The sequence below is a fragment of the Octopus bimaculoides genome, chromosome 21, assembly GCF_001194135.2.
Source record: "Octopus bimaculoides isolate UCB-OBI-ISO-001 chromosome 21, ASM119413v2, whole genome shotgun sequence".
NCBI classification, from domain to species: domain Eukaryota; kingdom Metazoa; phylum Mollusca; class Cephalopoda; order Octopoda; family Octopodidae; genus Octopus; species Octopus bimaculoides.
This window is the reverse complement of record NC_069001.1, coordinates 2303632-2320457: the sequence shown is the minus strand read 5'-3', so window position 1 is coordinate 2320457 and position 16826 is coordinate 2303632. Positions and strand designations below refer to the sequence as shown.

At 36.1% G+C, this 16826-nt stretch overlaps 1 long non-coding RNA gene across 1 annotated transcript in view; it reads left to right on the top strand.

Moving 5' to 3' along the window:
• Positions 1–4103: 4103 nt before the first annotated feature.
• The window catches only part of LOC128250470 (uncharacterized), a 106690-nt gene continuing 93967 nt past the window's right edge, over positions 4104–16826 (top strand). The window contains exon 1 of the long non-coding RNA XR_008266494.1: positions 4104–11688. This is a non-coding gene — a long non-coding RNA (uncharacterized LOC128250470). The remainder of the gene's footprint in view (positions 11689–16826) is intronic.

Here is a 16826-nt window from a genome sequence, read left to right as displayed (position 1 = left end):
AGTAAACGCACACTTTTAGGCCTTAGACCATGGAGCTCAGTTATTATTGCTAACCCACCTGATTTTCTTGATCATTAATAAGGATAAAAAAAAAAAAGGGTATCGACCCCGTTTGCTGCTTCATCAATCAGCTATTAGTCATCATACAGACCAAACGGAGTGTGGTAACTTTTATGTATTTATAGTAGATACATAAATGATTAGAACTCTATTGGACTGACCTAATTTACATAACAAGCAATTATTGGTAGTTTGTATTATTATTTAAAAGATACAGGTACTACACAGCATGTTTTTTTTTTGTGTGTGTGTGTTTGGAGAGAGAGAGAGAAAGATTTCATGTAGATTTAAAACAAACAAGTTAAATCATTAAAAAACTGCAAAAGGTATGTCTACTAAACAATAGATTAAGTATTTAAATGAATCAAATTACAATTCTTTTGTTTCTAGAAATAATTCTTTCAAAAATGATGTTTATTTATTTTTGACATATTTGTCTGTCTGTCACTCATAGATTTGTGTGTGTGTGTGTGTGAGTGTGTGTTGAGAAGATGTGGGTTCACATCCAACTCTTTCTAACCTGATATTTTTACACACTTTTAATTATAGCCTTATCTGCTTTGAGCTACACTGTGTATGTATATGTGCATATACATGTATATATATATATGTATATATATGCATATAAATACATATTTTTCTTCTTATTTGTTTCAGTCATTTGACTGCGGCCATGCTGGAGCACTGCCTTTAGTCAAACAAATCAACCCCAGGACTTATTCTTTGTAAGCACAGTACTTATTCTATCAGTCTCTTTTCCATATATATATATGTATATGCTTGTGTATTTGTCTCCGCCACCATTGCTGGACGACTGATGCTGGTGTGTTTACGTTCCCTGTAACATAGAGGTTCGGCAAAAGAGACCATGAGAATAAGTACTGTGCTTACAAAGAATAAGTCCAGAGGTCGATTTCTTCTACTAAAAAGGCAGTGCTCCAGCATGGCCACAGTCAAATGACTGAAACAAGTAAAAGAATATATATATAAATATGTGTGTGTACATACACACACACACACACATATATATATATATGCATACACGTGTAACTATATGCATACATATATATGCATATATATATATATATATATATATACATGCATACATATGCATATACGCATATATATATGCATACATATATATAATGTGCATACATACATTTATATATATATATATATATATATATAAATGCCTACATATGTATGTTTATGCAGTGGGTATGCGCATGAACACCCACATATACGTGTATATATATATATATATACACAGAGAATTAGAAGTTTGCATAAAGATCCGAGACAGAACGCATTCAACAAACAAGAGAATCTTTCTTTTGAAGCGAGTGATTCATTCCGGCGCTACTCAGAGGTTCTCGCCACGGTTTCAGACACACACACACATGATATGATATGATATGATATAATATAATATAAAACCAAGTATTATACATCTTAAAATAATGCACAGTAACTAGATGAAACGAAAAGAATATTGAAATAAAATATATAAATCCATTAGTTTCTTTTTCCTTCGTTTCTTTCCATGTATATGGCTGATACGAAAATGCGGCTGTGAAAAGTAGTAGCTTCCCCGGGCAAGTGTCTTGGAGAGAAATGGCGAGATGTCGCTTGCGTGGGTGGAGGGCGAAATTTAAACCACTTTACAGGAACCACGGCTGACAGGATTGTTTTGTATTTATTTTTTTTTATATACACTTTATTTTTCTGTTGCATCTGTAAAAACCTGATTCTTTTGAGATGATCAAAAACAAAACAAAAAATACCGAAAAAAAAAATTTTGTTTATGAAAAGTAACTCCCACGTATAATTAATTACCAAATCTGGTGCCAACGTGTGTGTGTGTATATATATATATATGTATATATATATATATAGATTATACATATATATCTGCATGCATGCTATATAAACACACAACACATACAAGCACTTTTTTAAAAAGTATATAACTCTGTAAATATATACATACATGCTATATAAACAACACATACAAGCACTTTTTTAAAGTATATATATAACTATATATGCACACACATATATATATATAAATACATGTGTATATTATATATATATATATGCATACATGCTATGTAAACACACAACACATACAAGCACTTTTTTAAAGTATATAACTGTAAATATATGCACACATTCTATATAAACACTAGACATACAAGTATTTTTAAAGTATAAATATAACTATATATGCATATACATGTGCATATACATGTGCATACATGCTGTATAAACACACCTACAAGCACTTTTTTAAAGTATATATATAACTGCGTATATATGTGTATATATATGCATACATGCTGTATAAAAACAACACTTACAAGCATTTTTTAATGTAGATATAAATATATTTGTGTATAAATTGTATATATATATATATGTTTATATATACGCATACTTGCTATATAAACACACAACACATACGTGTTTTTTTTTCTTAAAGTATTTATATATAATTGTGTATAGAGTGATTTTATTATATGCTCTACAAACATACAATACATACCCACGCACATTCATTTTTCAAACGTCTATAAAATTTTTCTTTATATTTTTTATAATACATATTTCTCTATAAATATATAAAAATAGATTCCGGTGCACAAGTGTATATGTACTGACACATTTTTTGTTTATAAATATATATATATACGTGTATGGACGTGCATGTTTTTCTATACATAAACAAAGTCGGCACACAATAGCACATACAATTATATATTTGTACATATAACTACATACATACGTGCGTAGACTCCAGTACACAATTATACACGCTCACATGTATATTTAATACATTTATATGCTTATGTTTCTGTGCATAAATACATATATATATTTATATGTGTGTGTGCATACATGCATGCGTAGATAATACATAAACGCATTTCATATATATACATGAACGGGACTGCCCGTGTGCCTATATGCTTGCTATAATAGATATTTATAGACGTGAGTGTATACATACATTTATATAATATGTGTGTATTTATGCATATATACATACGTGTATAATATATAAATACATTTCGTATATACATTAATGCGAATGCCTGTGTGCCTATATGCATGTTGTATAGATATATATAGACATCAGTGTGTGTGTGTGTTATGGTTTCGGGTGTTTTGTTCCGCCAGAAAGACTTAAATTCTTTGACTCAGGAAAACAGACAAACTCTTTCCTCGTTCTGCTGGTTGATGTGATGAAATGTAAGAGAAGGGAAGAATTTTTTTAAAAAAAGGGGAGAACAATGAAAGATAAACTGTAAGGGGCATAAGAAACGAAACCCTTAAATTAAATATTAGACGGTCAAATCCTTGTAAAGAAAGAAAAAAAAGAAACTACTTGATCATGCAAAATACAAACCTTTACAAATGACAGAAAAATACATACTACAATAAAGAAACATAAGCCGTCTGTCTGGCTGCATTGGAGGAAGTTAGGAGGCAAGAACGAACCCGGTAGAGTGCGTATGAATAATAATAGTTAGAATAATAATCCAAAAAACGTAAAGACTCGGCACACACACCCTCCCCCAAATTCCAACACATATATATGTATATATGTGTGTGTTTGTGTGATAAATTCTGTATGTAAATGCATATTTTTTGTATCTAAACTGAGCTCCACCTGGGCTGAGGTTTCACTAATTGCGTGCTATATATATATATATATATACATACATATATATCATTCGTGTTTTTATATAATTATGTACGCCTCCTTTTGCGCAGATCATAATAATCTATAATCTATCTATCTATCTATATATATATATATATATATATATATACAAGCACGCACGCTCTCACCTGAATTAGCAACAGATAATACGTTCGTATATGCGTGTGTATATAAATATATGTATGTATATATATGAAGGCTAGACTGTCGTCGCAAATTGGTTCACAACATCAACAAAAATATCGATGCATTATAAATTGTAAATAAACAATACACACATACATATATGCGTATATATATTATATATGTACGCACACACACACACACACGCATGTAGGTATTACATGTACAGAAGCGAATAGTTGTTTACGTTTCAGAAGAGCTAGCTTAGTTATTATTCAATAACTATAGATTTCGGTTTTCAGAACAGACGTGTGCGTCTATATAGAATAAAACACTTTGACATGCCCATGTAGAAGCTGATAACGCATGTGTTCCCTTAGAACATTATCCCTTAGTGAGTGTGTATCTGTGTGTTTCTATATCAGCTGTTATATCTTGCTAGGTACTGCAAAGAGTTAAGAGTCTGTGTGTGTGTCTGGAGGGGAACAAACAGACGAATAATAAACTCTGAGAGGAAGGAAATTTATAGATAGACAAACAGACGAAGTGAGAGAGAGAGAAGTAGAGAAGGGGGCGGTGGGGGAAAAAAGCGAGTCGAAAAGTTAAGTAGACGGAAAGAAAGATTAAGGGGGCGACAGACAGACAGACAGACAAGCGAAGGAAGCGAGATAGACCAAACAGGATAGACAGATAAATAGATAGATAGACGAAGGTAGCTAGCTATATAGTAAATAGAAGCAAATAAGAGAATTAGCTAGACACACGCATACACACACACACTCATATATATATATACACACACACAAGATCCAAACATTGCTGAAACATCATCGTAATAGTAATATTAAATTGAAAACCATCAGTAGACAGATATGCATATAAACACATACAGACTATGCGACCATTGTACAAACATCATCGTCTGAAAGAGCAAACATTACAACACACACATACACACACACACACACACTAACCGAGGTTGCTCTTGCATTACATACAACACCATTGTCATCGTAAATAGCAAATAAACATCAGTAGACACGCACTCCTCGATCGTCGTTCACACACACACATTGCCATCATCATCATCATCATTAGCAGCATCAGAAACAGCAACACAACACTTCAGTAAGCACGACAATACGAAAGTGTCAACAACATGGAAAGAGAACCGGAATGTTGAGCGTGTGACAAAAGATCACTTGTGGTGACCGGCCATAAGGTCTTTTTGGCTCCTTTCCACTCTCGCTCTCTCCATCTTTCTCTCTCTCCACCTCATTTTTTTTAGCCCTTTTCCCCGATCTCTTTCTCTCTCTTTTGTGCCTTTTTTCTTCTCTCCCTCCATCCTCTCATTTTTTGCCTTCGTTTTGTTCCTTTTTCTCTCTGTCCATCCTCTATTTTCGTCCTCACTGCCTGTCTACCCCCCTCTCTCTCTCTTTGTATCTCTCCATCTTCTATTTACCCCCCTCTTTCCTCTAGCACTTCCTTCTCCCAATCCTCTCTTCCTCTCTTTTGCATCTTTGTTGTGTCTGTCTCTCTTCTTTCTCTTTCTCCTTTCATCTTCGTCCTCACTTTTTTGCCCCCCTTTCTCACTAGCTTCTACTCCTTCCGATCCTCTCTTTCTTTTTACCTCTTCGCTCTCTCTCTCTCTCTCTCTCTCTCTCTCTCCCTCTCCATCTTTCTCCATCTATCTGTCTCTCCCCCTTTCCGTCACGCTCGTTTGTTACTCGCTAGATGTGACGACACCATCCGATGAGATCATTAAAGACACAACATAACATAACGTGATTGAACGCACGTGGCATGCAACTCTGAGTATTATTATTTATAAGCAAACAGCAGTGAATCACCAGCTGCTTCCATAATAAATATTAACTCTACACGTATTGAGTACTCCTTCCAATTTTTATACCCCTCATTTGTAAACACACGCAATCTTTCTTGCTTTATATATATATATGTATATATATATATTTAGGAATAGGTCGAATTAGCGGGAGAGATTAGAATGGTATTTAGTCTAATCAACCCTCCTTCATGTTGCACACAGATAAATTCCAGGCCCTGCCCCACAGGGGTCAGCCGGAAATGAAAGCCACTCTTTTCTCACCAGCATCCATCACCGCTTCGTCTGTATCGCCAATATCATCATCATTATTATTATTATTATTCAATTAAACATCAAAAGAAGCAAAACAAAAACAAACGAGTAGCTCGGGGCTTGTTTTCGTTGCTGTTGTTGTTGTTGTTGTTATTGAACAGCATCACTATCAGCATCAGCATCTTTAGCATCCTCACACACACACACACACACACACGGAACGTCTTGACACCTTAACCGGAACAGCAAGGGTTCGACTCTTTGTTTATTTACGTCTGCAGTTGTCATATTTATTTATTTATTTAAATTTCCATCTCCCCCCCCTGTCTCTCTCTCTCTCACACACACACACACATATTCTCTTTCTCTCACACACACACACGCTCTGCCTCAGTCCAACTTTGACACATCTTTCTATATATTCTCTTTCACCACACTTCTCACTCTCTTTCTCTCTCTCTCTCTCTTGTCTTTCTCCGTCTCTCTCCTTCCCTCTCTTTATTGCTTTCACTATCTCCCTCTCCCTCTCTCTCACTACTCCCCGTGCTTCTCCCCTTCACCCTTGAATTTATTTCCTTTTTACTTCTCTTTCTCTCTCTTTAAATTTTAACTCTTTTACCTTCACTTCCCTCTCTCCCTTTCCCTCAATCTCTTTCACTCCCCCGCTTGCTCGCTTCCTCTTCCTCTCTCTCACTCTCTTTACTCGTCAATACCCATCTTCCTCTCTCCCTCCCTCTCTCTTTAAGTCCTTGCCTTCACTTCCCACTCCCTTTTTACACTCTTGTTCTCTACTCCCCGCTCTCTTGCTTTGCCTTTCAACATCATCTCACTCCCTCTCTCTCTTTACTCTCTTTCTTTTTCTTGCCTATATTCCTTTACACCCTTTTCCATCCCTCTCTCTCTCTCTCAGTTCTCTGATAAATTTCACTCTACTTCCCCCTTTCTTCCCTCCCCTCTCTCTCTCTCTCTACTCCCCCGCTCGCTCCCTCTCACTTCTCTTCTTCCTCCCCTTCCACCCGACATTTTTAAAGTTCTACCTCAACCGATCTGTGTCATGTAAACACAACACCAGAAACCGCTTCCCTCCCCACCCACCGCTTCTCTCCGTTGCCCTACTTTATCGCTGCAACACACACACACACATATACACACACCTTTGTTCTTTTTTTGTTTTACATACGTACACATTCACACACACACACACATTTCTTTAGACACTGAGCTATTTGTGCATGTGTGTGTGTGTGTGTATGCATGTGTTTGTTGATGTGCCGTTACGTAATCCTTTCACCTGTTTTGTTGTTAAGTGCACACGCCTGCTGGTGGACGGTGTGTGCGTGTGTGCACACGCGATTCTTTAACATAAACACAAAAAAAATACACATACGTATACACACTTTTTATGAACACATTTACACACATACACACACATATACATATATATGATCACATGCATGTACGTAATATTCGAGACGTCTCTCTCTCTGTCTCTCTCTCTTTCTCCATACTCATACATACCGGTAATTACATCGCAATCTCTTGATATTGTGATTGTTACTGTTCCCAGTGATTTTCTTTCCACCTGCCATCCGCTACTCAAACTTCTAGGCTGACCACCCCCATTGCACCCTCCTTTACAGCACACACACACACACACAGCTCACAACATAGATGTACACGATTTAGTGTCTCCCCCACCGCCACCAGTCACCACCGATATCACCACCCCCGCCGACATAGCTCTACAGATCGCCTTCCATCACACACACACGCACATACCTTTCTTTACTTTTCCCTTTTTTCTGTAATTATACCTAATTTGATAAGTGCCAATACACGAAACTCTCGGCCCTTGAGTCACTGTAACTTCTGCCAATAACAGCAACAACAACATTTCCCTATTCTTTTAGCTGTTCCAATATTTTCGTTCTTAATACTTCGCAGAAAACTCTTTTCAGTTTTCTTAGTTCTTGGGTTAATTGTTCACACACACACACACACATTAATATATAATCTATTAGTCATTTTTTTCTAGTTCCATTCTTTGTCCTCCCTCTGTTGCACACACACACACACGTTTACGCACACACTTGAAGTGTGTGCAAATAGTTACTAGTGTGGTTGGTTCTGTTGTGATTGGTTTTTAAGACTTTTTATTAGTACAAAGCTACTGGTGACCATAGCTCTAGACAACGTGCGATACTCGCCCAAAGACAAAGAAAAAAAGAAAGACTGACAGACAGGGAGGCATTTGGTGGTCTCGAGAATCGTTAGAAATAGCAGTCGAATTCCTTCAAATCACACTAACACAAGACAAAAAAAAATGTAAACTAAACAAAAGAAGGACGCATTAGATAATGCCTTGACAAATAGGAGCCGGTTGTCACGATTGTAACAATTTATCAAATGATAGATCTAAGGTACTCTCGGTGTGGACTGACCTAGGGCTAAATAACAAACTCTACGCCTGATATTGAGACGTAAACCATCCTGAGCACAGCACACGAAGACTTGACATCAAGTCACTCAAACATACATAGATATAGATACATAAACACACACACACATATATATATGTATATGCGAACTCATTTGTCAAGTTTATACGCATAAGCGTGTGTGTTGTATGTGTATATGTGTTGTGAGTGTGTGGTATGTAATATATGTATGTGTTGTGTACACGCCTCCTGTTTGAAAGTAAAATAAATTGAAGTGTCCTTGCTGTACAATACACATACCAAAACATACACACATATATATATATATATATATATATATATATAATGTACACACCTATAACTACACAGAGATAACCATTTATATGTACACACGTACCTAACTCCATATCCAAACTTATACGTACAACGACTCGCGCAGCGAACACAGCTACACAAATACTCACACACACATATATATATATATATCTATATACATACATATGCTCATAGATACAGACTAACACATGTGCACAGGCTCCTGTGTGTGTATATAAATGTATTTACACACAGCTACCTAGGATAGAAAGAAAGGCAGACACGTTACCCTTCTCACCACCACCACCACCGCTTCTGCCGCCGCCGCCGCCCCTAGCGTTACTTTCATCCTTGTTAACCTCTTTCTCTTCATCAACAGCAGCAGCAGCATCAACACCAACATTCATACATACATATACACGATTGCAGTTTGGTGCTATCACAACAACAACATCGCTAGCAACAGCAACAACAACTACTACTACAACTACTACTACAACACTTGTGTGGTGCGTGCGTGCATGTCTTAATATGTAAGTGTGCGAGCACTTGTCAAATTTCAACAACAACTACAACATTACTACTACTACTACCACCACCACCACTACTACTACCACTACTACTACTACTACCACTACTACTACTACTACTGCTACTGGTGCTGTTGTTGTGAGCTGAGAGCTTTCTTGTCCAGTTAGTTTCAAAGAACGGCCGCCGTCGCTGCTTGCACGCAACAGCAGCAGCAGCAGCAAAAACAAAAACAACTCATCTGCTGCTGCTTTGTCAAACGCCATCATCATCATCATCATCATTGTTATCAACTACATCAGCAAATAGTGATTTTTTAAATTTTATTTTATTTTTATTTCATTTTATTATATTTCATTGTATTTTTCTTGTTCAGAAAAGCAGCAAATACGACTAACAAATTCTTTGATATTCAACAGCATTTCAAGGCATACGACACCGGTTGCTCGCATTTCCTCTTTTTTTTTTCTTTTCCTCCTCTTTTTTTTTCTCTTTTTAAAAAAGAAAGAAAGAAAGGCCTTTAACGACGTCAACAACAACAACATTCAACACACGCCTTTGCTCTGTCAAGTTTCTGCAACAACAACAAAAACAACATCGATATCATTATTAATAACTGCAGTAACATCCAACAAACAATAACTAGCTGTCAGTTAATATATACACACACACACACACACATACATATATATATATATATATATATATTTTTACATATAACGTTGACCACTAACGTGGACATTCAATGTGCTAGAAATAGATCACATCTTGTGTCTATTAAGACCTAAATTGTTCTCAAAACGAAATATACACACACACACATATATATATATATATACATATACATATATATATATATATACACATATGTATATATAATGTGCTGTGTGTGCTTGTGAGCGTACGATCGTGCACTTAATTAAATCGCGAAATAATAATTATATATCAACAACAACAAAAGTTACAAAAGGTAGCAATAATAATAACTAACAATTTTTTAATATTAACAATATTGATAATAATAATAATAATAATAATAATAATAATAATAATAACGGAAGCAGTTCCAACAGCAGCAGCAGTAACAACAAAAGCACTTGCTTATTCTCTCTCTCTCTCTCTCTCTCTCTCTCTCTTTCTCTCAGCTGCTTTTTATCACCACCACCGCCACCATCATAACAAAACTACCACCACCACCACCACCATCATCATTGCTACGGCGGCTCAGTATTACAAGTTTTTCGTTGACAGTGTGTATATGTATATATAAAACCTAAGAGCGGCTTGCTGTGATTTTCTATCCCGTTATACATACATACATACATACATACATACAATCATATACAAGCGCAACGCATACACAGATACACATGTATAGATGCATGCACGTATACATATATACGCACTCTTTTAGCCCCACTCTCCCTTCGCCTGTGTGACCCGTGACCGCTAACCTTCGACCTGGAAGAGCTCTCAGCAATTTTTTTCGCTTGCCTTTTCCTTTTTCGTGTTGTCCACACACACACACACACTCACACACACGCATACACATACGAACATATAAATATATACATATGTAATTCTTTGGAAGAGTGGATCTCTAAGCACACATATAACTATCAATAATAACATGTAAATATTGGGGCTGAAAACCCCTATTAATTAGAAACGTCAATATACAGACACACATATATATTTATACACACACAGATACCGCATATTTATACACAAGTGTACATTATATATATATATATATATATATATATATATATATATATATATATATATATATATACATATACACACATACACATTCATATTACATCCAACTTCCTCCGCTGGACAGTCTCTCTCTTTCTCTCTCTCTCTCCACACACACACACACACATTTATATATATATACATATATATACACACATATACACATGGGTTTTTTTTTTCTTTCTTCTACTTCCAAAATTAAACGTGACGTCAACAAGTCTTATGCAACAACAAAAACAACCACAGCAGAAATAAGGAAATGTAAGGGAAAAAAAGACAACAAACAAATATATAAGAAAGACGGAATATATATAAATATTTTTAAAAATATATATTTTAAAAAAATCAAGAAGTAATACAGAATAACTAGCAACAACAACAATAATAATAATCCTACAGCAATAACAGCGAGAAGAGATTCATTATCAAACGCAAACCGGACTAGTTTGTATTTGGACCCGGGTTCGTGTTCTGTTGGCGACGGACAAAGGAATCAACAGCTTTACAAATGCTATTAAGATGAGGCTGTTATGATTACTGTTATTATTATTATTATTATTATTAAATAATAACGATGATGACATTAATGGTTAACTAACAAAACACTACCCCAGGGAGATTGACTGTTTCACAAGGTAAGCACTAACTTCTGTATTGTTTAATATTAATGATATTATTGTTTGTTATTATTATTAATAGTAGTAGTAGTAATGGTAGTATTGGTAATTATGTTTTTATCGTTATGAATTCATTATTTATCAGGTTTCTGTTTTTTGTTTGAGTGTTTTATTTATGTTTAAATGATATTGCTATTTCGATAACACGCATATACACACACTTACATACAAATGCATCTAGCCATCCACACAAACTTTCGTGCACACACGCATAACACACGCACACACACACACACACACACACACACTTACACATGTATAGTGTGTGTGTTGTTCGTGTTTATGCTTGTGTATATGTGTTCGTGTTGTTGTTTTTTTTATGCAATGCTTCTCGTAACTTAGTCGTTCGACAATTAGTAATCGATAAAATATGTAGCTGGCTTAAATTTTGTCTTGTCGGTCAATATTACGATCGACTGAATTATGACATATATATATAATTAGCAATCACACGTTTGAAAAGTTGTGCTCCGGTATGGCCACAATGCAAAAGCGAACAAAAGACTCAAAGAATGTTTGCGCGCGCGTGTGTGTATGTATATATATATATATATATATATATACTCGCGCGCGCACACAGTATTTTTCTCTCCCTCGCACACACACGTACTCTGAAAATAACACAAAATTTGCTTCCTCATGTCTGTATATTTTGTATGCTTTCTTTTTTAATAGTTGAACTATATAACACACACACACACACATGTATTCAGTTACAAACACTCATCGCTATCTTTCTCTGTGTATACATAATTATATACACATGCACAGCCATAAACATGCTTATGTGTGTGTGTATGTATATATATGCACACACACACACACAAACATTAATATGTTCAGACAGATGTGTCGCAGTATATGCATATACATCTAAGAACACACACACACACACACATATATATATATATATATATATGATACAATATAATGTTTTATTTATAATGGATTTTTTTAAATGCCACATATATATATATATATAGTATGCTGCAGAAAGTTAGCAATCCGGTTTCGAATTGTAGTTTGGAACAGAAGAGTCTCGCCTGATCATAGTCATCAATGCAGGATTAAAAAAAAACACTATCAAAACATACATAAGGCAAGCATAAATGCCACAACATCTCGGAATGGGTGTGGATGCGTGTCTGTTTATTTACGTAAAGTTGTGTTACTTATTAACTTGATAAAGATAACTTTTGGATAATGTTTGGCGCCAAGCTGAACCGGAAGCTGTGATGATGGTAGCTGTGCCCCCCCCCCCCGAACTCTTTGCTGTCGCTGTTCTGAACTCATCTCTTTCTCCATCTGTCTGTCTATTTATCCATTTATCTCTCCCTCTCCTAATTTATCTAGTTTTCTATCTACCTATTTGTCTGTCTGTCTGTCTATTTCTGTCTATCTGTCTGCCTGTCTCTCCATTAGTCTATTTATCTCTCTCTCTCTGTCCCCATCAGTCCGTCTCTGTTTATCTATCTGCATATTTGTCTTTCTGTTAGTTTGTCTGCCTGTCCATCTATCTATCTATCTTCCGTCTGTCTGTCTCTTTCTCTCTACCTGAGTGTCTATTTCTTTGTCTGTCCTTCCATCCGTTTGTTTGTCTAGCTATTTGTATATCTATCTGCCTATTTACCTATCTGTTTCTCTATGTCTATCTGTATTTGTTTATCCATTCTATGTCGTTGTTTGCCCCTCTCTATCTATATATCTATCTATCTCATACTCTTCAAATCCCCTTCCACTTGCTGTCATTTCTCTAAACTTCAGCCCCCCCCCCATCAAAAAGAGGAAAAAAATTCCAAACGTTTATTCCCTCCCCGACAAGGGGTTCAGTGCCCCTTTCCCCTTTTCGAGAAAACTCTTTGAAACCCATCTCATGCATATTTCATCAACCCCTGATGCTATTGGGAGGACGGAAGGGAAACAAAATCCAGTGACAGATTTTAAGAACAGAACATATTTATCAATCCATCACCATGCAGACTCCATCAGCAAGTTAATCTTTATATTGACGCTAGAAATAGCAGCTAAAATTTCCCTTAATACACACACACCCTAACATAAAAAAAAAAAGACTTGGGCATACCTACACAAGTGTTTCCGCTCCCTCCCAATTTTATATTTTTTAATGAATCTTTCTGCAGTTAAGTTTCAGATGCTATATCGAAATATAATGTGATGAAAGATTTTCATGGGTGCACACTCATACAATACTGTCGCAAATCACATACGAGGGGTTGCCAAAAGTTCCTGGTTTTGGGTGAAAGAAAATAGAGGAGGATCAGTTAATTATGATTCCATTCAACATATTCCCCTCTCACATTCACACGCCTATTGCAGAAGTCCTTCAGTTTTTTTCTAAGTCCTTATGAGAGATGTGGTCAGTATGTATGAATGCGCGGCCACCGATTCTTTTTCATTTTTACAATAAATTCTGAAAAAATATTTGCGGAGAATTTCATTAAAAAATAACGATTTTTCTGAAAATTATGAGGCAACAAAGTCAGGAGGGTCACATTTGCGTTGTGTACGCTTGGACTTGTTGGATTGTGTTGTTCTAAATGATAAGTAGTGGCCACGACTAGAACGTCTCTGATTATACATATATATCTACTGGATCAGCCTCCGAACTACAGCTGATCAAGTAAAAAATAAAACAATAAATAAATAAATATACGGAACGTGGAAATTTTTTTATTTTAACCTTTGACCTTACAAACACTTCCTGTTCCTCTCGACACTTCAGTCTGCAGTTTTTTTGTTGTCAATACTTTCACTTTTGAACGCACACTGCCCCCCTCCCCTGCTACTGTCCCGAGTGCATTGTCCTATTGCAACACAGCACATTGTGGGCCACCTGTCAGGCATGCACTGTACGCGAACCTCTCTCTGTCCTGTCACCACTTCACTGGTTTACCGTATAAATATCTAATATCTATCTTTGTAATGTGTGTGTGTGGATAAATTCATGTGTAATGTATGTATGTAATGAATCTATCTATAGACACACTCATCGTTCCTTTTAGATTAGGGTCAGAAATTATGTGGAGCATCGAAAACGGTAATTTATTCGGGTGAGGGGGATTTTTCAATTTTTACTTTTTGGAGTAAAACTTTTTGTTTCATATTTACATTTTTTTAAAACATCGGAGTTCAGGAATATCTGAAAAATTAAAAAACAAAAGCTACAAATTTTGTAGTTATTTGGCAGAATTTCAAAGTTTGTAATTTGTTGGGTTTTTAAAAAATAATTTACTGCACTCCCCCCCCCCTCCTATAAATTTTCATTTACTTTTTTACATTTTTTATTAATTTTTTTTTTCTATGTTGTAAAAAATTCATAAACAAAATATGTTCGAATTGAAAATGAAAAAAATGTTACGCATATTTTTGAAGAATTAGAATCTCAAATATCCAAAACATACGTATGAAAAATAATTCAAGATTCGTAAAAAAAATTATGGAAAGGATGGCAGAATCATTACCTTGCCGGACAAAATGCTTTGTGACATTTCATCCGGTTCTTTACGTTCTGAGTTCAAATTCTGCCGAGGTCGATATAGCTTTTTTATCCTTTCGGAGTGGATGAAATAAAGTACCAGTTGAGCACTGGGGTCGATGTAATTGTTGGGCTTCCTACCAAAATTTGAAACTTTGGGGGTGGGGGGGAAGAATCACACACACACATGCGTGTGCACTCATGCAGGGACGTACACAGACGCATAGACAGTCAACTGCACACATACACGCGGATCGAATAAGCATATAATTAAACGCACACAGACATAATTACAAACACACACACACTCAGACAAATACACGCAGAGATACAGAGACAATATATATTCACACACACACAGACCAAGAATCAAACATCAAAAATTCATAACCAAATGTTTGTCTGCAGGTGCCATAACAAAAGAAACAACCAGTTTCTCCTTTTCCCAGCCTTAAAACCAAGTTCAGGTTTTTTTCCCCACCAAAATCTTCACATTCGTCCTTTACCTCGATGGGGTTAACCCTAACCCCGCCCCTCGTTTCATAGGTTTTTTTGGAGATTTAGGTTCATGTATGAACTTATCTGCCACAAGTAGGGGTTATCATGGTACCAAATCACTGCATTCTTCTGCTTCTAACTTATAGACAATAGAGAGAGAGAGAGATTTGGGGTTCGAGCCGTTCAAACGATATATTTACTAACATTCTCATCACTTTGATGTTCTATATTGTGTGTGTGTTTGTTTGCGACTATATGTTGTTTATTTGTGCAACATTTGTCTGTGTCTGTGTGTGTATGTGTGTTTGCCTATGGTTCAGTACATATGTGTGTCTATGTGTGATGATATATTTGTCTGTGTGTATATGCATACATATATTACTATGTCTATGCGACTGTGTACGTATCTGCTTGCATATGTGCTTCACTGTTACTGTCTAGACTGGTTACAACTCGACCACATACATACATGTGAGAGGGAGGAGCACACACGGCTATATTAATTAAAAGGAGGGGCGTATGAGAGTTTGTGATGTTTATTCCTTTCTCTGTGAGCATGAACGACGCAAGTGAAGCGAATTGGATTGGAGGTCGAAATCGTGTCGCGGCCGCTCGTCTCTTGAACAGTCAACAACACATGCATGTGTTTATATTTGTGTATAGATTAGTATGATTATCAGTCTGTGTGTGTGTTTATAAGAGATATTTGTGTATGTATCGGTATTGTGTTGTGCGTGTATATATATTATGACATATAAGTCGTATTTATATATTTATGTACAAAACAAATATAGAGGTGTGTATGTATGTATGTGTGTGTGTAGAAAACTTCTGGTCGAAGACTGCAACAGCCGTGACCATCCCAGCTTTTTCTAGCTCTGTCTTAGGACTACATTATCAACACTGTCTGCAACCGAGTTTCGATTCTTTGGTCGCTTGAATTCGCTTAGAACACGTGTACTTGTTACTTGCTGGCCATCATTACAAGACAGACTCTAACCAGCTTAGACTGTAGAGGTGGTGGTGGTGGTGGTGGTGGCGGCGGGAGGGACTGGCTCAAGTGATTTCTTCCTCTCTCTCTCACATAGACACACACGTATAT